General features: G+C 45.2%; 1 protein-coding gene across 5 annotated transcripts in view; it reads right to left on the reverse strand.

The window, feature by feature from the left end:
- LOC138784662 (transmembrane channel-like protein 2) overlaps positions 1–8040 on the reverse strand; it is a 169337-nt gene extending 161297 nt beyond the window's left edge. For all 5 annotated transcript variants that reach the window (XM_069960300.1, XM_069960298.1, XM_069960302.1 and 2 more), the window contains exon 1: positions 7935–8040. The gene's annotated coding sequence lies outside the window, so the exon portion shown is untranslated. The remainder of the gene's footprint in view (positions 1–7934) is intronic.
- Positions 8041–8267: the final 227 nt, after the last annotated feature.

Raw genomic sequence — 8267 nt, forward strand, 5'->3', positions numbered from 1 at the left:
GTGTAGCGCAGTTTCTCCTGAGTACGGAAATACCCCACATGTGGACATAAAGTGCCAAGCGTGTGCAGCACGAGCCTCCAAAGGGAAAGAGCGCCAATTGGCCTTTGGAAGCTGAATTTCACTGGAATCGATTTGACGTGAAAGGGAAAATTTTAATTAATAAAAATAAAAATTCATATCGCTTTTCTTTTTCCAATTTTCAAATAAAAAATGTAAAGAAATTAAAATGAACATATTTGGTATCCCCTTATGCATAATCATCCAAACCATTAACCCTTTGAGGACCAGGCCCAAAATGACCCAGTGGACCGCGCAAATTTTGATCTTAGTGCTTTCGTTTTTCCCTCCTCCCCTTCTAAGAGCTCTAGCACTCTCAGTTTTCTATCTACAAGCCATGTAAGTGCTTGTTTTTTACAGGAATAGTTGTACTTTGTAATGGCGTCTTTCATTTTACCATAACATGTATGACGGAATCCCAAATATATCATTTATGAAGATATAAATAGGTGAAATCGTAAATAAGAATGCAATATGGTAACGTTTGGGGGGTTCCTGTGTCTACGTAATGCACTATATGGTAACAGCGACATGATACTATTATTCTATAGGTCAGTCCGAACACAACCATATGCAGGTTACACAGATTCTCTAATGTTATATATGTATTTTTTTTATGAAATCCTTTTTTTTGGCAATTAAATATTAATAAAATGGGCCTATTGTGACGCTTATAACGGTTTTATTTTTTCACCTACGGGGCTGTATGGGGTGTCATTTTTTCCGCTATGATCTCCAGTTTTTATTAATACCATATTTGTGAAGATCGGACGTTTTGATCACTTTTATTGATTTTTTTAATATATAATGTAACATAAAATCGGTAATCTGCGCACTTTTTCCCCTCTTTTCGTGTACGCCGTTTACCGGTCGCAATGACGCTTGTTATATTTTAATAGATCGGACAATTACGCACGCTACGGTATATTATATGTTTATCTATTTATTCATTTTTATATGTTTTATTTATATAATGGGAAAGGGGGGTGATTTAGACTTTTATTGGGGGAGGGGTTTTGGGGTTGTGTGTTAGTGTTTTGAACTTTTTTTTTTTTACACTTTTGAAGTCCCTTTGGGGGACTTTTACATACAGTACTTTGATTTCTACACTGACCATTGCTATGCCACAGGCATAGCATTGATCAGTGTTATCGGCGATCTGCTCATTGAGCCTGCCTGTGCAGGCTCAGTGTAGCAGATCGCCGATCGGACCGCACGGAGGCAGGTGAGAGACCTCCGGCAGTCCGTTTTAATGATCGGGACCCCCGCAGTCACACTGCGGGGGTCCCGATCGGTAAGTGACAGGGGACTCCCCCTGTCACTTACATTTAAACGCCGCGGTCGCGCCGCGATCGCGGCGTTTAAGGGGTTAATGACACGCGGCAGCGCGATCGCTGCAGCGTGTCTTTACCGGTGAGGTCCCGGCTGCTGATTGCAGCCGGCCCCCACCTGCTATGAAGCGCGCTCCGCTCCGGAGCGTGCTTCATAGCGGGAAAAACACCCAGGACGTAAGGTTACGTCATGGGTCGTCTGGGGACAGACTTCCATGACGTAACCCTACGTCCAGGGTCGTCTAGGGGTTAAATTGACTTCAATGCAAATTATTACGTTATATAAAGAATGTCTGTTATTTTAATTGAAAATATAGCCTAAACAAAAATAGTATCAAATATGCTGATTTTTGGTCATGGTTTTGGTGATTCAAAGCATTGAAATGTTAGTTTTAAAGGGAACCAATCACACTAAAATTGGCCATAAAGCTAAGGAAACGTGCTGGTACATCAGCCAGCACGCTTCCTAACCATCCTTCTGTACTCTCTGGCCCATGTACATACAGCCCGCAAAGTTAGTTTAATAGTCTCCCGCACTCTATGCAAATTACCATGCAAGTAGTCATGGTGGGCGGGTGGCTGGTCAAGTAGTCACGGTGGGCGGGGGCTTCTTCAAGTAGTCACTGGGTCCTGGGCCAGTTCCGGCGCTGTAATCACGCCCCTCCGGGCGTGTTGGAAAGCGCCGCCTGGTGACGTCACTCGGGGGGGGGGGGGCGGCATTGCACGTCGGCCACACCAACGCCTTTACTATGCTGCGCATGCGCAGTACAGTGGGTGAAGCCGCTGCTGTACTACGCCGCACAGGAGCAGTACAGCAGCGTCTTCTCCAGCTGCACTGCGCATGACTTGAGATTTTTTTTATAGAAGCAAATTACAAATCTATCTAACTTTCTTACATCAGTTGATTTGAAAGAAAAAGATTTTCGCTGGACAACCCCTTTAAATCTAGTAAAGCATAAAAATAATTTGGGTATCTCTGTAATCATACTGACCTGCAGAATAAAGGTAACATATCAGTTGTACTGCAAAGTTAAAGGAGAAGACCAGCAAAAAATTTTTATTAAAATATTGTATTTCCCCCAAAAATTATACAAATCCCCAATATACACTTATTACAGGAAATGCACATAAAGTGCTTTTTTCCCTGCACTTACTTACAGCTCTGGGAGTTGGGTCGTGACATCACCATTTTAACCAGGAAGTGAAGCCTTGATGCAGTGGTAAGTGCAGGGAAAAAGCACTTTATAAGCATTTCCTGTAATAAGTGTATATTGGGATTTGTATAACTTTTGGGGGGCAATACAATACTTTAATAAAATTTTTTACTGTACTTTAACCTCTTAAGGACGGAGCCAATTTTCGTTTTTGCGTTTTCCTTTTTTCCTCCTTGTGTTTAAAAGGCCATAGCACTTGCATTTTTCCACCAAGAAACCCACATGAGCCCTTATTTTTTGCGTCACTAATTGTACTTTGCAATAACGGGCTGAATTTTTGCATAAAGTACACTGCAAAACCAGGAAAAAATTCAATGTGTGGTGAAATTGAACAAAAAAAAACCATTTCTTTTATTTGGGGATTATTTGTTTTTACGCCATTCGCCCTGGGGTAAAACTGACTTGTTATGCATGTTCCTCAAGCCGTTACGATTACAACGATATGTAACATGTATAACTTTTCTTTTATCTGATGGCTTGTAAAAAATTCAAACCATTGGTAACAAATATATGTTCCTTAAAATCGCTCCATTCCCATACTTATAACGCTTTTATCCTTTGGTTTATGGGGCTGTGTGAGGTGTAATTTTTTGCGCCATGATGTTTACTTTCTATCGGTACCTTGATTGCGTATATACGACTTTTTGATCACTTTTTATAACTGCATCAGATTACCTGATTAGTGGGCACGTGGATCGGACCGTGCCCGCTAGTAGCTGCGGTCCTGGGCTACACGCGGCACCCGGGATTGCGGCAGTTCAGAGCGGGGTCGCCGCGCGGCCCCGCTCTGAACACCTCTTGTGGACCCATGATGTACGGATACGTCATGCGTCCTTAAGAGGTTAATGGTGTGAAAACAAAATCCTACAAAAGTTGCAAAACTGCAACCCCCCTCCCCAATTTCAGACCACAAATAACTATATTCTGTATATTTTATGGTACAATGAAGGATCATGGCTCTTAGAAATTGAGAAGTTACCAATGTAGCAAACATCGCTGACAGAAAAAGGATTTCTCATTAAAGCTTTGTTCCTGCCTAGAGTTTTGTCTTTTAGGACGACCATCATTTTGAGGCCAAATAACAGCTGTTATTTTATAATGACGGCTGTAAATGTACTAATAACAGCAGTTCTTATAAAATAATGGCTGTTTTTTTAGCCTCAAAAAGATGGCTTTAAACAGTGGTTAAAAGGGTTGTCCAGCGCTACAAAAACATGGCCACTTTCCCCCTACTGTTGTCTCCAGTTTGGGTGGGGTTTTGAATCTCCGTTCCATTGAAGTAAATGGAGCTTAATTTCAAACTGCACCTGAACTGGAGGCAACAGTAGGGGGAAAAGTGGCCATGTTTTTGTAGCGTTGGATAACCCCTTTAAATGTTCCAAAATAGGTGGTGTGGGAACATAGCCTAAAGGAATTATCCCACAAAGTGGAAAAAAAAGACCTGAATACAAACCAGTATTCTAACACTATACATTCAAAAAAAGAATTCTTCAATGTAATTTTCACACTTTTAACTTGTCTCTCTGCATCTCTGGTCTTTTCTCTTTTACAGACTGGCATAAGACAGACAGCATAAGCATTTCCCAGGAAGCCGCTGTATTTCCCAGGAATGCATTCCAATTTGGCCTTTGGTAACTACCTAGTTACCTAGCTCGAATTACTTCTTGAGCAGCTGTGCCGCCGGAATTGCGATGTCATGGTACATCTGCGTCCCAGTGCCACCATTCTGTGCCATGATGTCAGCTGCAGTGGGCGTCTCTTCTACAATATGCCAACCTCATTTTCAGATGCTTGTGTGCCATCAGTGGCGGATTATAATGTGGGCGGTTTGGGCGGCCGCCCGGTGCCCGAGGCTCCGGGGGGCCCATGCCGCGCCGCCCACATTATAATCCGCCCACGCAGCTGCGGCCCGGCCCGCCACTGCACTCTTGCCACAAGGGTCCCCGGGTGCCTCCGGCTGATGTGCGACTGCCGGGGGTGTCTCTTCCTAACCCCGGCAGCGCGCGCATCACACAGCTCCCTGTACGCCTGGTGCCCTGACTTCCGGTATTGGGAGTGCACGTTAGAGACGCTCTGTATCGGAAGTCAGGGCCCAGGCGGCACAGTGAGCTGTGTGATGCGCGCGCTGCCGGGGATAGGACGAGACACCCCCGGCAGCCGGAGTCAGCCGGGGACAGACCAGGATCGACGGGGGAACGGATGTCAGGTGAGTTGTGTTTTTTTTTAATTTACTGACTGCTGTGCAAGGGGGGGGCATCTATAAAGAGGGAAAGAGGGGGACCATCTATAGAGGGGGCAAGAGGGGGACCATCTATAGAGGGGGCAAGAGGGGGACCATCTATAAAGAGGGGGACCATCTATAAAGGGGGGAAAGAGGGGGACCATCTATAAAGAGGGAAAGAGGGGGGCCATCTATAGAAGGGCAAGAGGGGGACCATCTATAAAGAGGGAAAGAGGGGGACCATCTATAGAGGAGGGAAGAGGGGGGCCATCTATAGAGGGAAAGAGGGGGACAATCTATAGAGGGGGAAAGAGAGGGACCATCTATAGAGGGCAAGAGGGGGACCATCTATAGAGGGAAAGAGGGGGACCATCTATAGAGGGGGAAAGAGGGGGACCATCTACAGAGGGAAAGAGGGGGACCATCTATAGAGGGGGAAAGAGGGGGACCATCTATAGAGGGAAAGAGGGGGACCATCTATAGAGGGAAAGAGGGGGACCATCTATAGAGGGAAAGAGGGGGACCATCTATAGAGGGGGAAAGAGGGGGACCATCTATAGAGGGAAAGAGGAGGACCATCTATAGAGGGGGAAAGAGGGCGACCATCTATAGAGGGAAATAGGGGGACCATCTATAGAGGGGGAAAGAGGGGGACCATCTATAAAGGGGAAAATAAGGGGACCATCTATAGAGGGGGACCATCTATAAAGAGGGAAAGAGGGGGACCATCTATAGAGGGGGACCATCTATAAAGAGGGAAAGAGGGGGGCCATCTATAAAGGGGAAAAGAGGGGGACCATCTATAAAGAGGGAAAGAGGGGGCCATCTATAAAGGGGAAAAGAGGGGGACCATCTATAAAGAGGGAAAGAGGGGGACCATCTATAAAGGGGAAAAGAGGGGGACCATCTATAAAGAGGGAAAGAGGGGGACCATCTATAAAGGGGAAAAGAGGGGGACTATCTATAGAGGGGGAAAGAGGGGGACCATCTATAGAGGGGGAAAGAGGGGGACCATCTATAAGGGGGGAAAATAGGGACCATCTCCTATAGGATTAGCACCCTCCTCTCCTGACATCCTCTGTGCTGCTGTGATCTCCCCTATAAGATCAGCCCCCTCCTCTCCTGACTTCCTCTGTGCTGCTGTGACCTCCCCTATAGATCAGCACCCTCCTCTCCTGACACCCTCTGTGCTGCTGTGACCTCCCCTATAGATCAGCACCCTCCTCTCCTGACATCCTCTGTGCTGCTGTGACCTCCTCTATAGATCAGCACCCTCCTCTCCTGACATCCTCTGTGCTGCTGGGACCTCCCCTATAAGATCAGCAGCCTCCTCTCCTGAAATCTTCTGTGCTGCTGGGAACTCCCCTATAAGACCAGCAGCCTCCTCTACTGACACCCTCTGTGCTGCTGTGACCTCGCCTATAAGATCAGCACCCTCCTCTCCTGACATCCTCTGTGCTGCTGTGACCCTGTGACCTCCTCTATAAGATCAGCCTCCTCCTCTCCTGACATCCTCTGTGCTGCTGTGACCTGGGGGGGGGCAACATCAGGGGACCGGGTGAGTTGGCAATATGTTTGTTGGGGGCTGCGGAAGTGGGGTGGACAATCCTTACTGGGGGTAGCAGCAAGGGACCAAACATTATGTTTATTGGGGTCAGCAGGGAGGGGAGGCAGGCAGTGTTTATTGGGGACAGAGTGTGGGGGGGGGCAGTAGCGGATCATATTGTGGGGGGATTGACTGGGGGGGGCCCAGGTTGGGTGGACAGCCCGGGGCCCAGGGTACATTTAATCCGCCACTGTGTGCCATACTCTCACTTATGGCAAGAGTACACCACCCAAGCGTCTGAAGATGAGGCCGACATATTGTGGAAGAGACACCCACTGCAGCTGGTGCCATGGCACAGAATGGCAGCGCTGGAACACTGCTGTGACGTCACACTTCCGGCGGCAATGCTACTCAGGAAGGAAGATGAGCTGAAGTACCCCTTTAATTATGTAACCTGAATTCAGTTTATACTGTATTATTCTGTCAGGCTGTGAAACATAAGCAATAGCTCTGTATCATGATGTGTTTACAGGCTCAGTGTACCCTATACATCATTTAAAGTCTTGTTTACTGTTCTCTGTAACTTCAATTAATCCTATTTTCTTTGAAAAACTTCTGTCATAGAGAACATTTTCTTGATCGGTGCAGATTATTCCTTTGCTACATACAAAATGACAGGGAAAATGTATTGATGGAATTTATAAATAAAAAAAACTTAACAAAAAAAAAACATCTGGTTTCCACCACACCAATTTTGATTGCTTTTTATAAAAAAATTTCTGATATATAATTTATTAAAATCAGCATTCCTGGTGTTTTTTTTCCCGTTTACGCTGTTCACCTTAGGAACAATAATGTTATATTTTGATAGATCGGACAATTCCGCATGTTACGATATGTAATATGTTTATTTATTTATTCATTTTAAACTTTTATTGGGAGTGGGTTTATAAGGGTTTTTAATACTTTTAAAAACTTTTTTTATTCCTTTTTTTTTACACTTTTTATCACTGTTAAACATGCAATCAATAGATTGCATGTACTGTTCTATGCTATACCATAGCATAGCATAGATCAGTGTTATTGGCAATCTATGTATAGAGCCTGCCTGTGGTACTTTAACAACTGTGTGTGGTACTGGGGAATAAAACTAAGCTGTCTATTGATGGATATGTCTTCTACCTGTGGCAGCACAGATCCCCTCCACACACACTGACAAGAATAAGGCTGATCAGAGCTGCAGCAGCATATAAGAACCGGCCTTCATACAAACTGAATGCTGTGGGTGGTCAGTGACATTTCACCAATCAATTACAAAGATTGCAGACATTGGACTGCTGTGGTTGGTCCCCGTCCGCTAGCAATGGTGTCAGGGTCATAAAGAAATTAACCACTTACAAATAAACAACTAAATCTTAAAGGACAACTCAGGTGAAAAGCTTTTTCCCAGTAACTGAAACACATTACAAAGTTATATAACTTTGTAATATGCCTCAATCACCTATCGCCCCCCCCCTTCCCTGTCTTTTCCCCCCTCAACCCCCGGAAGTGAAGTAAACTCTTACCTAATGACTGTTGACCCCAGGCTGCTCTGTGACAGCCATTTTTTGACAATGACATCATCAAGAGGGAAACTGGAAACTGTTAGGCCAGCCTCTCTTTGTCAGATGACTCAGCTCTGATTGGCTGAGCAAGCTGTAAGCCATCTAACAGTTATACAGAGTCAGTTAGACATCACAGGAGACAAAGTGCATCATGGGAAAGCCCAAACCAGATAGTGAAGAAACAATGAAGACACCAGTTGGAGCTTCAGTTCAGTTTTTTCATCAGCGTCGGAGTTGTCCTTTAAATATACATTTCTAGTTACTTGGCAAGATTCCAGATCGGTTCAACAATCA

Source organism: Dendropsophus ebraccatus, chromosome 2 (assembly GCF_027789765.1).
Source record: "Dendropsophus ebraccatus isolate aDenEbr1 chromosome 2, aDenEbr1.pat, whole genome shotgun sequence".
NCBI lineage: Eukaryota > Metazoa > Chordata > Amphibia > Anura > Hylidae > Dendropsophus > Dendropsophus ebraccatus.